This window comes from Falco cherrug, chromosome 4, assembly GCF_023634085.1.
Source record: "Falco cherrug isolate bFalChe1 chromosome 4, bFalChe1.pri, whole genome shotgun sequence".
NCBI classification, from domain to species: domain Eukaryota; kingdom Metazoa; phylum Chordata; class Aves; order Falconiformes; family Falconidae; genus Falco; species Falco cherrug.
This window is the reverse complement of record NC_073700.1, coordinates 69,925,122-69,939,209: the sequence shown is the minus strand read 5'-3', so window position 1 is coordinate 69,939,209 and position 14,088 is coordinate 69,925,122. Positions and strand designations below refer to the sequence as shown.

Genomic DNA, 14,088 nt, shown 5'->3' with positions numbered 1-14,088 from the left:
AGCTCAGTTTTCATACTTGCTGTGCATATTGGAAAGATGTTGGATTCATCCCTCCTTATCCAGAATCGTAGCATTCCTGCTGTGTGAAGAGCATTTGCCTTTACCACTTGAAGCATTTCCTGTACTGCAAGGGTGGAAATGGTTATGGCCCGCCTGTTTCTCTGTGTAGGGCTTCTGTTTTTTTGACCCCATGTGCTGTCATGACAATCTGGAGAAGTCGCTTGTGTGTTTTTGTTTTCATGAGGGTGAGAGGGAAGCAATTAAAAGCATGGTTTGGGACCCATCCCTTAATGACCCACATGAAAAGCATTACCCAGGAAAAGCTCCAACCTTGTGCCTTTAGAAAAAGAAACATGTTTGCCCACCAACTTCAACAGGTACCCAAACGCACAAAAGCCTTGAAGAATTGTCAGGCAACAGCAAGAATCTCAAAAACTGCTCTTCACAGATCCCACAGCTGTATTTCCCATAAAATTAAAAACAAGTCTTACACTTTTTTGCAAATGGGATTTTGGCAGCTGTATAGAAATTACCTTTTTCCAGTCAGTAGTTCAGCTGTTCATAGAGGTGTGTATTGTGTAATACCAGTTCTTAAAATAAATGCTAATATATGCTAGACGTCTAATATTTTCACATTGGTATTGTTGGATTTTTTTTTTTTCATTAAAAGCTTTAGAACTTTCTTCTGGATTTTAAACACATTTTAAGGAACTATAAAGCCATAACCTTTAATATTCTTACCTGCTTTGCAAAATGAGGGCAATGGCATTTGTTTTTATAGTGTTTTGAGAGATATTCTTATCCTGGTAAAATACAGCACACTAGTTAATCTGGAGCTTCACTAAGCAAATGTAGAAGTTAAACTTTTTAAAAGACAGAAACACTCGAATTTTTAACATCTCTCTGAAATAAGATGCCATCTACTGCTTTATAGTGCTTAGTTTGTTGGAAAGACCAGAAGTACAACCGTTATTGACTTAGTCCTGTGCTGACTGTAAATTCACACAAAGAAGAGCAATTTAACATGTGCCTGACCTTTTAGAGTGTGAAATGAAGAAATGCACTGTTAAGGTTACCGGAGTGTGGCAGGATGTTTAATCAGCTTCTTTGCTTTAAAGAACAGTAGGAAGGAGATGATGTATTAAAGATGATAGCTTCTTGTAGATTTTAACTTGTAATGCCAGGATCTGAGTACAATAGCAGATTAAATCTCTGTAGGGGAACTTCCTACTGGACTTTCTATTTTTAGATGTTTGCTGCTGCTTCTTCCTTCACTTCTCACTAGTTGTCTTTTGCTGCCTTGAAGTCTTGAGTTGCTTTCTCTGAGATCTGCTTCCAAACTCTGATAATGTATTTCTGTGTAGAGCAATCTTTTTTTCTCAGTTTTGTAGTAAAAGGCAAAAGAAGACTGCATAAGTGGAGCCATGCATTTTCTGATTGCATTTTAGTGCACACATAAGGTAAATTCATGCCTTTGAGCACTAAATATTTGCAACACTCTTAGCATGTGTGTAACAGCACTGCAGACTTCCATGTAACAATAATAAATCAACTCAAATTTAGTTTTGCAGCTGGGTAGGTAGGATAGTGCAGTGTCCTGTGCATTTAGCTTGTCCCTTATGTTTGGAAACCTCCCTGTAGCTGTGAGTGCCTCCTCTGAGGCATGCACACATCCATAACTCAGACGGCTTCACCTGGCTGTCTTTTCTTTCTGACCAATGCTGACTGGTTCCAGAATAGCTCTGTATTTTAGGAGCTGCATTCTTTTTCTATACTATGTCTGTGCCCGTTCTTGAGAGATTAATTTTCAATAGGAGTTCTGATTCTAATCCATCTCAGACCTGGCACAGCTGGGGTTATGATATTAATTTTAATTACAACCAGACATTCTTCCTCTTCTCCACTCTTCAGCCTCAGGATGTTGTGGTTCTGTGCATCAACATTCACACCCACCCTTTCTATTATTTTTTCAGGGGTCCCATCTCTTCCATTTCACTGTCTTTCAAAGGTCCATTTTTGTGTCCTTTCTGCCTTTCTATCCTAATTCAGGTAATGTGTATGCATTTTCCAGAATTTTCAGTAGCCACTTACTTATCTGTAATTTTTAGATCATACATTTACTAGGGAGCTCTGATTTTATGCCAGTTAATGTTCCTTATTTTTAATAGGGTATATTAACACAGTAAAACAATTATGATATTACAGAAATATCCTCCTAATACTCTTGTACTTTTAGAAGGATGCTTTTCTTTTTCACTGTAATGAATTTTCATTTTACTGGCTTTATATGAATCACATTCCCAGTCTTCTGTCTCTGCAATGTTTTGTTCTACTTCAGCTGTCACCAGTCAAAAGTGGCATTTGGCTTTTGCTTGCTCTTGAACAGATTGGTGGAGCTCTCTTTATTCTATTCTAGTGGGCTCTCAAATTGCAAGTTATTTACTTCCTTACTTTGTCAAAAGTCCTCCAAGTACTGTTTAGCTCCTGTATCGTTTAATAGTGGCTGTATTTTGTCCTTGTCTGTTGTGGGCACGCAGCCAGATCAGAGCAAGAATTTAAGTCAAATGACTCTAAAAAGCTTGTAATCCTAGAAACCTCCTTTTGAGGACACAGGAGTGAATGTTGTCACTGACATTCAGGAGTGTTTGTTATGCTGAGTCTCTAGCTCTAATCAATGCCCATGTCTCTAGCATCAGATCTACTCTCTGCCTCTTGCAACGCCGAACAGTCCAGCACAGGTGGTGAGATAGTGATAGGTGACAGCATCCACCCATGGTGCTTTTTAAGTGCCTTAAATCCAAGAGAACAACCTTAGCACCTGCGTCTTGTCCTGTGGTTTAAATCTGCTCTTGGGCTCGAGAAGCTCCAGGTACTGTGCTGTCACCGCAGAACTAGCATAAGCACACATGGTTTTGTCACTGGGCTCTCCTTTGTGTTAATTTGTCCATGGCTTCCCCTTGCTGGGGTGGTGCCCTGGCTGCTGGGTTGCAGGCTAGCAGAGAAGGGATAACTCCCGCTGTTCCTGCTGTCATTGGACCACCACAGCCAGGAGCACGGGGTCAGAGGTCCAAGAAGTGAGGAAGAGTGGTGAGATCACTGCATGTTGGATATGGGAAAGCCTTTTCCCTGCTGTAACTTCTAAGTATCTGTTGGGTCCCTCTTGGATCTGGCTCAGGTTGTCTGGAAGATGGAATTAAATCTGCATAAAAATTTTGCTCTCTGTGTCATAAGGATTGTCAAAACCAGAAACGGAAGCATTAGTTTATTAGTTTTAAGAATGGTGGAACCCAGGTAAAAGCATTAGGGCATGATTGGAACAAGTCTCCCCAATGATAGTGGCATATTACCCCCCCAGAGTACCCTTATGAAATGCATTCCGGTGGGTTATTTAAGGGACTGTTCTTGAGAAGTGCAAGGTTACATCTTCAAGATATCTCTGTAGCAGCTGTGGCAAAACACACGTGCACAGCTGTAGCAGGTTGTCAGCGGTTACACCCATACTTTCTAGAAGGGAATTAAGGCAAAACAGGGACACACAAAGTTTTTTGGAAGCTGGGATGAAACTTCTGAGTCTCCATTTGTGCTGCAGCTCATAAGCCTTGCAACAGCTGCTTCTGTCCACCTACGCCCTGGTGTGTCCAGGGTGACTGACTGAGGAGGCTTCAGTCAGTAATAGTCTTCATTAAAAAGAAGTCTTAGCAGCAGCAAACAAACCTTCTGTAACTTCATAATCAGAGATGACATGATGAGTAAAGTGAGGATACAGAAAAGAGCATTACAGAAATTTCATTCACTGCTAAATAGCAATTTCATGTAAACTGTGGATGCAGCTCAGTCCTGCCGCTACCCTCCTTCCATCTCTCTTCCAAGCAGAGGCATATCTGTAGGTGTGGGAAGGGTAACTGCGCTCTCTTTACTCCCCAAGGGTGCTTTCTGGGCATTGTAAAATGAGATACCAATTTTGCAGGGACCTAAGTAACGTGCGACAGGCCCTATGGAGCTTGGGACCCTGCTTTGGGAACCAATGTCTTGCATTTTAAATGTGAAATCAAGATAGCATCTGTTAGCATTTAGTCTGTATTTGGATGAACCTGGATTTTGGTATGGAAACCTAATTATTCTTAGATGACACTCCTCTTTCTCATATGAAATAAAAATCAGCATCAGCTGAATGGATCTATAACAAATTTTATTGATGTTTTGGGAGGTACAAGCATTGTCAGTGTTAATTTAAGTATTGTCACATGCTTTCCCAGGACAGGATTTCAGTATATTGGTGCGTTTTCATACCTTCTGCCTATATGGTAGGAGCACTTACTGCTGATCAGATGGCAGGTAGCCATGAGCCATCAAATGCCTCTCTCTGCATTTCTCCCAGAAGGATGGTCAGTTTTATTTCCCTACTTCCTAATGGAGGATTTCTTTGCCAGAATACTTCTGGAAGTATCTTGCCTGTATTTCTTCATTTCAATTTCAGCTCTTTTCCTTTGTCACATTGACCCCAATGCTGTTCTTTCTGGATTTTCTGCACGCTTTGTTTTTCCATGTTTCCGTTTTCAGTTTGTGGTAGTTTTTTTGCACTGATGGACCATCTGCCCATAATTTGCATTTCTCTATTGTGAAAAGCCATTTTGTTACATTGAAGCTTTGAGTCAGGGATGAATTCCAGTTTAATCTGTTATTCTCAAAAATGACTTTTGGTCATCTAACTTTGATGCCTGAATGAGCAACCTGGGCTCCTGATAGAGCAAATAAACCTCTGTAGAGAAGTCCAGAGCATTGTGGTCTTCCTGATCATGGATCAGATTGTCCTGAGTTGATTAGGGGCAGGGGAAGGTATGTCCTCAGGCAGGACTTGCTTTGTCTTTTGCTTTTCATGGAAGGTGATGTTTCTGCTGTGCTGTTACGATTCTTCTGTCTCATATGTAATTATTCAAAGACTAGAATCTAGCCACTAGATCATGGTTTCTCTGTTTCTCAAGTCTACAGCTAGGTCAGTAGAAGGTAAGAGACTGATAAATCTGGGAGTGGCATGATGTATTGAGGATACCTGTGATTACCCATCCAGTACTACCGAAAATCTTGCAGAGAACTTTTTTTTTGTCAACATAGTCTCCATAAAAGAGTCCTGGAAAGGTTGTGTCAAGGCTGAAGTGCTGATAGCATAGCAGAGCTTTCAAGCTTCATCATCAGATCCCAGGGCAAAGGCACAGGTTACACAGGGATGACTCTAGCCTTCCACCCTTCTTAAGATTGTAAGTGATGTTGAGGCTGCTTTAGCTGGGGCTGCAGCACCAGCCTCTCTTTGCCAAAATCTCTTAACGATACAGAAGGATCCTTAAGAGGGAATCTCACAAGCTGTTGTGCAAAGCCCCTTTCCTCAGCCTTTAAGAAAGGAGAGGATCTGGTCCAGGCTGAGGAAATGGAGACAGAGAACACTGCGTCTTTAAAAAGAACCAAAACTCAAACAAACCCCAAAACCAAAGGACCCTTCTGTTTTCTCAGTTGCTGAACTCACCAATCTGACAAGTGGGCTAATGCCCACCTTGCATCATTGCTCTAGACAATAGTGATCTCAGGGTGTAGCATATGGTTTAGCTATTGATTTGGCTTCCATTTAATGGAGATCTTCAAAACAAGATTGTTCCATGCTGTGCAGTCTACATTTATACAGCCACTCAGCAAATATTTTGCCTTTTCCTTACCTGCTAATGACAGCTGCTTCGAATATAGTTGTCAGGAGGCTGTTACCACCTGAACCTTTTTGTTCTTTGTTTTCTGACTGTTGGCCCTATCATGTGGGGTCAGTTCCTAGATTTTGCCAGGCTGTGTGGGGCTGATGTAGAAATTTTCATTTCACGTTCATGACAAAGGCAATCCGTCCACTGTTGCCCTCCATGAAGTGTCACTGGTTTATTTACAAGATTGGCTTATAAAAATACACATACAGAGTGAGTGAAAACTTGTTTCCTTACAAGTGATCTTAACACAGAGCTTTCCGGACTTGAAAGGCCAGGCAAGTAAGCATTATGCTATGATTTAGGTTTCTGCAGTAGGAAGTTTTTTAAAACGGCACATGTAGATCTTCTTTCTTAAATGGCTGTGTTGACCTTTAATATAGTGGTAGCCAAAATTTTGGGGAGAGGGGGTTGGTTGTTTGGGTTTTTTAGTTGTTCCTGCCTGTAGATTGAGAGTTGCTTCCTTTTGCTGTTGAAGGCTGAGGCTGGAAAGGAAGACTTACTGCAATCTATTTCAAGAATAGTCTGAGGAGGAGGAAATTCCCTTCTTGTTGCGAATAGTCGGTGCAGAACGCTCTGCTGGAGGAGAATAGTTCAGTAAGTTAAAAAAAAAATTATATGAAGTTTTTATTTCATGCATATTGTTACTATCTAGAAATTTCATTATCTGTATTGGAAACATAGTATGTTTTATTCTCTTTGTTAAGGGATGGGGAGCTGTGGGTGTTGTGTGTAGCTTTGAACTCGGTAAATGTGGTGACATAGCAAGGGTGAAATGTTCGGTTAGAAAAGAAAACAGTAGCAGATCAGCTACTGCTTGTAAGCCTAAACTGATGAGGTACCTCTGAGAGACATTAGCAGTGCATTTTATTATCCAGGAGCTTGGATTAAGAGAGAGAGGTAATTTTGCCCATCCATGCATCTGTAACTTTTTTATCTTTTCACATTTCAGGTTGCTTTAGGGTACTTTCACCAACAATTTAGAATCAAGAGCCTTGTTTAAATATCAATAGCACGGTAATCCAAACCTCCCTCAAGGCACAGCTAGGTATCCTGGGTGAGGGTATTAGAGAGAGTGTTTGTCTAGATGCATTTCTGTTTCACTTTAATCGAAAGTAGAGAGGTGTTCAAGGAATGCCTAATTCTGTGCTTCATCCAAAGTGTGCGCCGTCGTGCTGAAAGCAGCCGGCACCGCAGGCTGTGGGCTGCGGACCTGGGTACGGAGCCGAGGTGCAAGCCCTGGTGCGCTTCCGTGACACGGTGGAGGCGCTGCTGTTGCAGCGGGGTGTGTGTGGGGGTTGTGCGCTGAAGTAGAGTGGGACCTCAGAAGTCCCCTTGCCCCCTGCTCACCCCCCCGGGGCTGGCTCAGGGAGGAGGCAGCTTGGGAGAAGTGAGGCAAAGCCCAGGATCTTAGCCAGGTCTGGCACGGTCCGTACCTCCCTGCCTGCGCCTCGGCTGTTAGTAAGAAACTCGTCTTCATCGCACTGGCTGGGAATCCACTGCTGCTTATGGGCCCCTTGTAGGAGCTGTTACACAAATGCCGAAGAGGTTCTGCACCCCAAAAGTCTTAAACTGTTGAAAACTCACGTTTGTTCTCCTTTTGCCAGCCCTAGGAACTGAAGTTTGGTAAACAAATGACTGACTTAAACTTCAGTGCAGCAGAACTCAAAAGAAAATAATCAACAAAATAAATTTTTAAAAAGCCGGAGATGGAAGAAACATCTTCCACCAGGTAATGTATCAAAGTAATCTCTGCAACTCCTTTCAAGCCAAAAATATTGCTGCACATGTGAAGTCAGTTTGTTTGTGAAGCTGCTTGTATACCCCAGCGTGCCAGCCTCACACACTGTCCCTGTCACATACATACTAGCCTTTGAGAAGAGACATATATATTCCAGCACTGAGTGTCTCATCCCATCCCATGTTCTGCTTTGGAACTTGACCAGGTCAGACTTGTTTTCACTTTTATCTTCCACAGACAGTATCACCTGCTTTGGATTTCTTAAAGTTCTCTGTTAAATGTGCGTGCATGAATGTGAAACTACTAATGTCCATTTCATTCATGCATCTGTTTAAGAAGATTATTACTACTTTTAAGTGAAAATTAAATATTTAACTGGGAGAGGATTTCTGCAATCCATTTAAAAGAATCAATTATTATGTTACAAGTAGAAGCCTGAAACCCATACCAGAACTCAGTGGACCATTTTACCACAGGTTGTACAGGAAATTCTTGTACCTCTTGGTAACAGTTTATAATGTAACTGATGATGAGCAACATAGAGAGGGAGAGACTTGCTGTGAAACATACAGGTGTATCTTTATGTGTTTGTACATACAGGTGTATGTATGGGATAGTTCTATAGTTTAATTGTGAATAATTTGAGAATGTCAGATTGTCTTCCAGCCTATCTATACAAATTTATAAAATTGTTGAAAAGTGTCAAATAACTAAAGGTTGCACCATTTTCCTTACTTCACTTTCTTTTTCTGTAGCTTTAGGCTTTTGTATTTCTTGCAAGTGAAAGCTCAGATCTCAACTTTTAAACTATATCTTAGACAAATTTCAGGAATTCACGTGCCTTAATTTTTATCCTGCTGTTGGAAAACCTGAAAGAAAATTGGTAATTCATCTGTAAAACATGTTGGGTGTTTTTAGTGTATTTCAGGTATTCAGAAATTGTATAGTTAACTCTTCCTTTAAATAGAACTGCATCCATTGTCATTTCAAGTGCTGAGAAGTGGCATTGTAAGGTAATTCTTTTTGTACTTGTAAACAAGCTTCCATATGACAGTACTTCGAAAATGTTTTTAAATTATTCTACATCTGTGTCTGATGTTAAAAGCATTAAAAATCAGCCCAAAAACAAGTCCTCCTAACAGCCTCAAAATGCCGAATATGTATACACTGTAGATATTCAAAACTGCCTATCTTTAATTTAAATAGCAAACATAAAACATAAATGCCCCCCTAAGCTTTCCCCACAAGCTTTACTGCTTTATAGACTTCTCTGCCAAACTTCTTTGGTCTTGTTTACAGTTTTCATGCCTGGGCAGAGGCAGTTGTTCCCTTCCACACTCTGAGCAGAGCTATTTGGATGTCACCTTTTCTGCAGGGTCACACACCCATGATGCTTGCTGCAACGCCCAGAGCACCCAGTGCCACACACCTTTGCACCTTCTTTAGTTGACCCTTGCCACCCTGCACCAGGGCTGGCACAGACAGAACTGTGGAGGTACCGTGGCACTGCAGAAAGAACCACAGCGGCCAGAACCGACCTGTCTGTGGTGCAAAACCATGGGGTTTAATTTAGTGTTGGGGAAGCAGCCAGATGGGGATGATGGTTGCAGTGATCTGTAAACAGGGTCTGCAAAACACCTCTGGAGAGCAGGCTGGCCACATGGCTATGTGGTGGTGAGGTAGCAGAAATCATGACCTGGTACCCGGATTGAGTGGTTGAGGGTTTGTGCAAGGTATGTGGTAGTGTGAAGGGGCTTGCACTGAATTTGTATAAGGGTGGTAGAAGCTGTTAGGGCTCAGCAGCTGAGTATTGGTAAATTAAACCAGTGGCAGGCTGAGAGAGACGAGGTCAGCAAAGCCAATACTGTTTTAAAACTTAAGTCAGTGCATAGGGTTCACTAAAAAAGAAACCTTCGTTACATTTTCATTTTTTACCTAATTTGTGTTCAGAAATATAACATTGTAAATGAAGTATGGTGTCTTTTTAGGAGGCAGTAAGGCCTCGTGTATAAAAGAGAAGTTAAAACACATTAGTAAGGTTACGTATATGTGGGAATCGCCTTGTGCAGGTATTACCAAGCTACATTAAATTTTACCTTGACAATTTAGTTTTGGCCAAAAAAACATAATGTATTGGGATTTCAGGGGGTTTAAGTCAAAGTCAACAGAATTTTTAGGTTGTACTTTTGCAGCAAATTGTGATTATTTTTTTTTTTACAGACTCATGAGGTTCAGCATGGTGAGAGGAAATTAATACATCACTGGAAACTGTGTGAAAATAAGGTTTACTTATTGTTTGGATTTAAATTTATTTCTGTGCTTATTGATTAATTTAAAGTGTAGGAATAAAAATTACTAGGTTATATTACAGTGGCTAAATCTTGACAATAGTTCTGTAGGAAACAGACCATGTAAATGCAAAATCAGAAGAGTGTGTTTTCCTAAAGTGGTACCATATGTTAGTTGATTAACAAGTTGTAGGACTATTAGAAGATCTTGGCTGCTGGTAAGAAGGAGCATCTGTTTTCCAAGTCTTTTATCCAATATGTGTGAAGACTGCCAAGTCAAGTTTAAGGTTCCTTTTTCTTCTTTTTTTCTTCTTCTTCTTTTTTTTTTTTTTTTTTTTTTTTTGGGTGGGGGGTATATCAGCTTTAAATTCCTTGGTATTTTTCTTTCCATAAGCATCACTAATGCATTCTTTGGGTTTAAATCTAACCCCATCCCTGTGAAGAAAATGCAGTAATGTTAAGAAGTAATGCAGAATGTCCCATGTGCAGGCATTTTATATGAGCAGTTCAAAATTCTTCCAGCATCACAGCTTGTATTTGGTGTAAGGCTTTATGTTTTGGTTTTATCTTCAACCAGACACCAATCCCAGTAACTAAAGGGCAATTATGAACACTGAGTTTTCCTTCAAAACTTAGCAGTTCACATTGATGTCATTGCAGTGAGTGTGCAAAGTGCCAAGTGTGTATGCCTATATAAATCATCAGTGTAACTATGAAAACAAGTGTCATGAGTTTTTACAGAGTAAAATGTACCATCTTCCATTTAAGAACTATTTTGAGATCTTAAGTAGAGTTTAAGTGGTTAATCAGTCTTATTATACTGGCTTGCAGCTGATTTTCTTGTGGTCTAGCCAGTTTTGGGGCTGTGGTGAGAGCCAACAGTCTGAGGCTTCACCCTGAAGACAAATGAAGTCTTAGGGAAAGACTGGAGATTTTAAGTTGTTTCATGCCTGCCTTATAGAGAACTTCTGCTCTTCTGTGTTCAAGATCACAATCTGAGGTTTCCCAAACAGCATCTAAGAATAACTTTACCTTTTCTTATCCAGGCCTGAAAAAGTTACTGGACTTTTCTCTAAGATGGGGATCTTACTTTAGCAATCTGCTTTGACATGACTTCAGGCTCAGGTTTGTGCACAGCACTTTGCTCAGTTACCTGGGAGGAAAAGGTTGCCCACTGCCCACCAATACCAGTCACAGGGAGTGCATAGGATGTGCTTCGGCATGTTCCTCTTCTGTGTTGTTGAGAATGAAAGGCAAATTAAAATTTTAAAAAGAGCCTTTTTTTTAAAAAAAAAAAAAAAAAGTGGTTTGCATGTTGCTAATTTCTAATATCTCTATTGGCAAAGTCCAATTTCTCTGTTCATCTATTTCCCCATACTTTCATTACAAGGCTGTAATTCGAAGCTGTGAATAACATTTTGAAACAATGGGTGGAGATCAACCTATTTTCTCAGTGCTTTGGGACTTTCCGTGGTAGGAAGCTGTTTGTTTAGTTCTGCAAAAATTGCATGTATTTCATTGGCAGGACATTGAGCATAGCCCTCTGATGACCACGAAGTGAAAAGCCAGGACAAGCCTTAAAGTGAAGTAGCAAGACAGGAAGCAATTTCCTCTCCTTCTGCTGGGCTGTGTGCTTTAAGGGACAGCAGCTTCAATGTCTGCAGGAGTTGGATGCTCACTTTCCCTGTAGGTAATCTCGCTGACGCTGGAGAGCCTTCAGCTGTTGTAAACCCCCAGCCCAGCTCTCTGCCTCTTATCAGTCCAACTATGCACTCTGTCCAGCTACCAACAGCTTGAAATCTCAACCTTTTAACTATGCCTTCATCTCTACGTTCTGCCATAGCTTTTCTTCATGTGTTTTCCAGCGGGGCCTATATGGGGCAAAGTAAGGTATGTTGTCAGCAATATGTGTTGAATATGATGAGCCAAGAGATGAGAGAACATACAGCTAAGCAGGCAGTCACAGTGTGCACGTGTGTTTGCGTGAGAGGAAGAAGTGTTACCTTCTGTGCATGGTGCCATATGCTACGCAGACCTGAGGTCCCAGTGCTGCTCAGTAGAGCCTGGTGTGGATGCCGCGATGTGTCTACATGGATGGAGGTCAAAGTGTAGAAGGAAGTGCTGTCTGCAACTCTTCTGGCACAGCCACAGCAACCACTCATGAAGTGTTATGGACAGAAGTTTTAAGAGCAGGCTTCATGCTTCGGTTTTCAAAGCTTGGCCAGGAGTCATGCAACATCTCCATCTGGTAAGGGATTGCAAACAGAAAAGTAGTGCAAGGGAAAGACAGACAGACCTCAGCCTTGTAAAACAGCATTTTATGGTGGTGAGAGTCTCCTTAGAATATTCTCTGGATTGGATTGTTTTGTTTCAAGGAGGTGTTTAAGAAACTGATTGTCTAGACTGCTGGCAGCAAAACAGTATGACAAAAAGTGTTGGGAAAAAATAGAAATAGGAAAGGGAGCCTAAAGTTTAGGATTAAATATGTGCTTGGCTTTTGAGGAAAACAGTCTACGTTGGAATCACTTGCTGTCTAAAATATCATGGAAATGTTAAAAAGAGTATTAAAAGATATTTCCATGTATAGACAGTACATGTTTTTCCAAATAAAAAATTAATTTTATTTTATTCTTAGAACTATTTAAGGAAGTGTGATAGCATCCAAAAAGCCATATGGGCAGATGTTTCCAGGAGACCACCACTACCGCCTATGGAGAGCTGCCCACTGAGCAATCAGTGCGCTCTTCTGCCTGTGTGTGTCACCTCCTCGAACATTGGCCCTGTATGTGCTGGGCATTTAATGTGTATGCTGCTTTACAGACATGGAGACATGTCTCAGGAGACTAATTCACCCCACCTTAAAATAGGTGTCTAGAATGAGTGGGATGAGTAACCTTCAACAGGTTCCTGTTCCACGCCAGCGGTGAATTGCTTACCCTAGCTGCTTGTATTTTTGATGACTGAAACTAGGTGAGGTGCAGCAGGTTGGCTGCCCTTCAGAAGAAGGAAGCTCTGGGATTCTTTGGTGGTATCTAAGGAGAAGTTACATCAGCTAGAAAATAGCACTCTTGTTTTCTCATATTTGCAGTGTCAATATTGCAGATGGGTGTAAAACAACTCTAGAACAACCAGTGCTTCTGCCAGCCTGCAGCCACCTTTGCAGGTCTGCAGGGGCCCTGGTCTCCAACAGAGGACACATCTGGCTGCTCTGTCCAAACAGCAGTATGCAGTAAGTTTGCTTATGCAAGGTGTTGTGAACTGTGTGCTCCACACCCATGAAGCTTTTGTGTCTTTTCTTAACCACTTAAGATTTTCTGGGTCAAAGAGTTACTGAGCTACATCACTGTATATCATGTCATCTGTGCATCACTTTGAAAAACTGTATTTAATCATGCAAATAAAATGTTTACAAAGAGTATTCCCCAACATTCCCCAGCAGCTCCCTGTTACTGCAGTAGCTCCCAGTGCATGACACTCCTTACTAGTCTAATATGTTTCTGCAGTTAACACAGAAGTACATAATCTCAGGTATGAAACTGCCATTGCTTTCCTGCAAGTTTGATAATTCAGTAAGAACTGCTTTCTAAAGTACTTGAAAATCTAATGAGATTCTGGATAGGCCTCTTTCAAGTCAGCCAGTCATAACATTCCTTGAGAAATTGCTAGTAAAAAGTTTTTTACTGTGCATAGCTGCTTAATAAAAGGTGTATTATTCTTTGCCCTTGAAAAATCTCCTAACAAAAAAAAAAAAAAAAAGAAACAGTAAAAGCAAATTTCCAAAGAACTACGGGGACAAAACATCAAATGCCTTCCTGGAGAGGTTGTGTGTGCTACTGTAGACAGATATTCAGATTTAATGCTTCTAAATGAGCAGATTGCCAATGATCCTACTGCTGCCAGATCCCAGCACTATGCTGTGGAATACTGTGCACTGATCTGCACAGCCTTGCCTGCCCTTACCCTGGGTCCCACATCCCAGAAAGATGGGGAAGGTTGAGGGAGGCTTGGTGCCACCCTGTACTTCAGCCGGAGTCATGCTGTCCTCCAGAGTGGCTGCTCGGTAGTGTGGAGTTAATGAGGGAGAAAAGATGATCTCAGCCCCCTTAAGCTGTATAGATCCCTTGTTCAAAAGGTTTAATAATGTTCTGACACTTGGTGGTAGCCAGAGCTTCGGATGCTGATGCCATGTAAGATTTACCCTGCATTGTCCACCACCTCTGTGGAATAGCTGAAGCACTGCAAATTCATTCTCTAGCTTCCACTACACTAACTTTCCTGTGTAGACAAATGTTTAAGGCCATTTTTAGAACAGATGAGATGA

At 41.2% G+C, this 14,088-nt stretch overlaps 1 protein-coding gene across 5 annotated transcripts in view; it reads left to right on the top strand.

Moving 5' to 3' along the window:
• The window catches only part of KIAA1217 (KIAA1217 ortholog), a 366,098-nt gene that overhangs the window by 157,526 nt on the left and 194,484 nt on the right, over positions 1–14,088 (top strand). The window contains exons 1-3 of one of the 5 annotated variants that reach the window (XM_027799350.2): positions 6,219–6,335; positions 7,346–7,470; positions 11,293–11,453. The exons of 3 other annotated variants lie outside the window; for them this stretch is intronic. The gene's annotated coding sequence lies outside the window, so the exon portion shown is untranslated. Of the gene's footprint in view, positions 1–6,218; positions 6,336–7,345; positions 7,471–11,292; positions 11,454–14,088 lie in introns of those variants that run through there. One more of the 5 variants, XM_055708259.1, reaches the window with a different exon arrangement.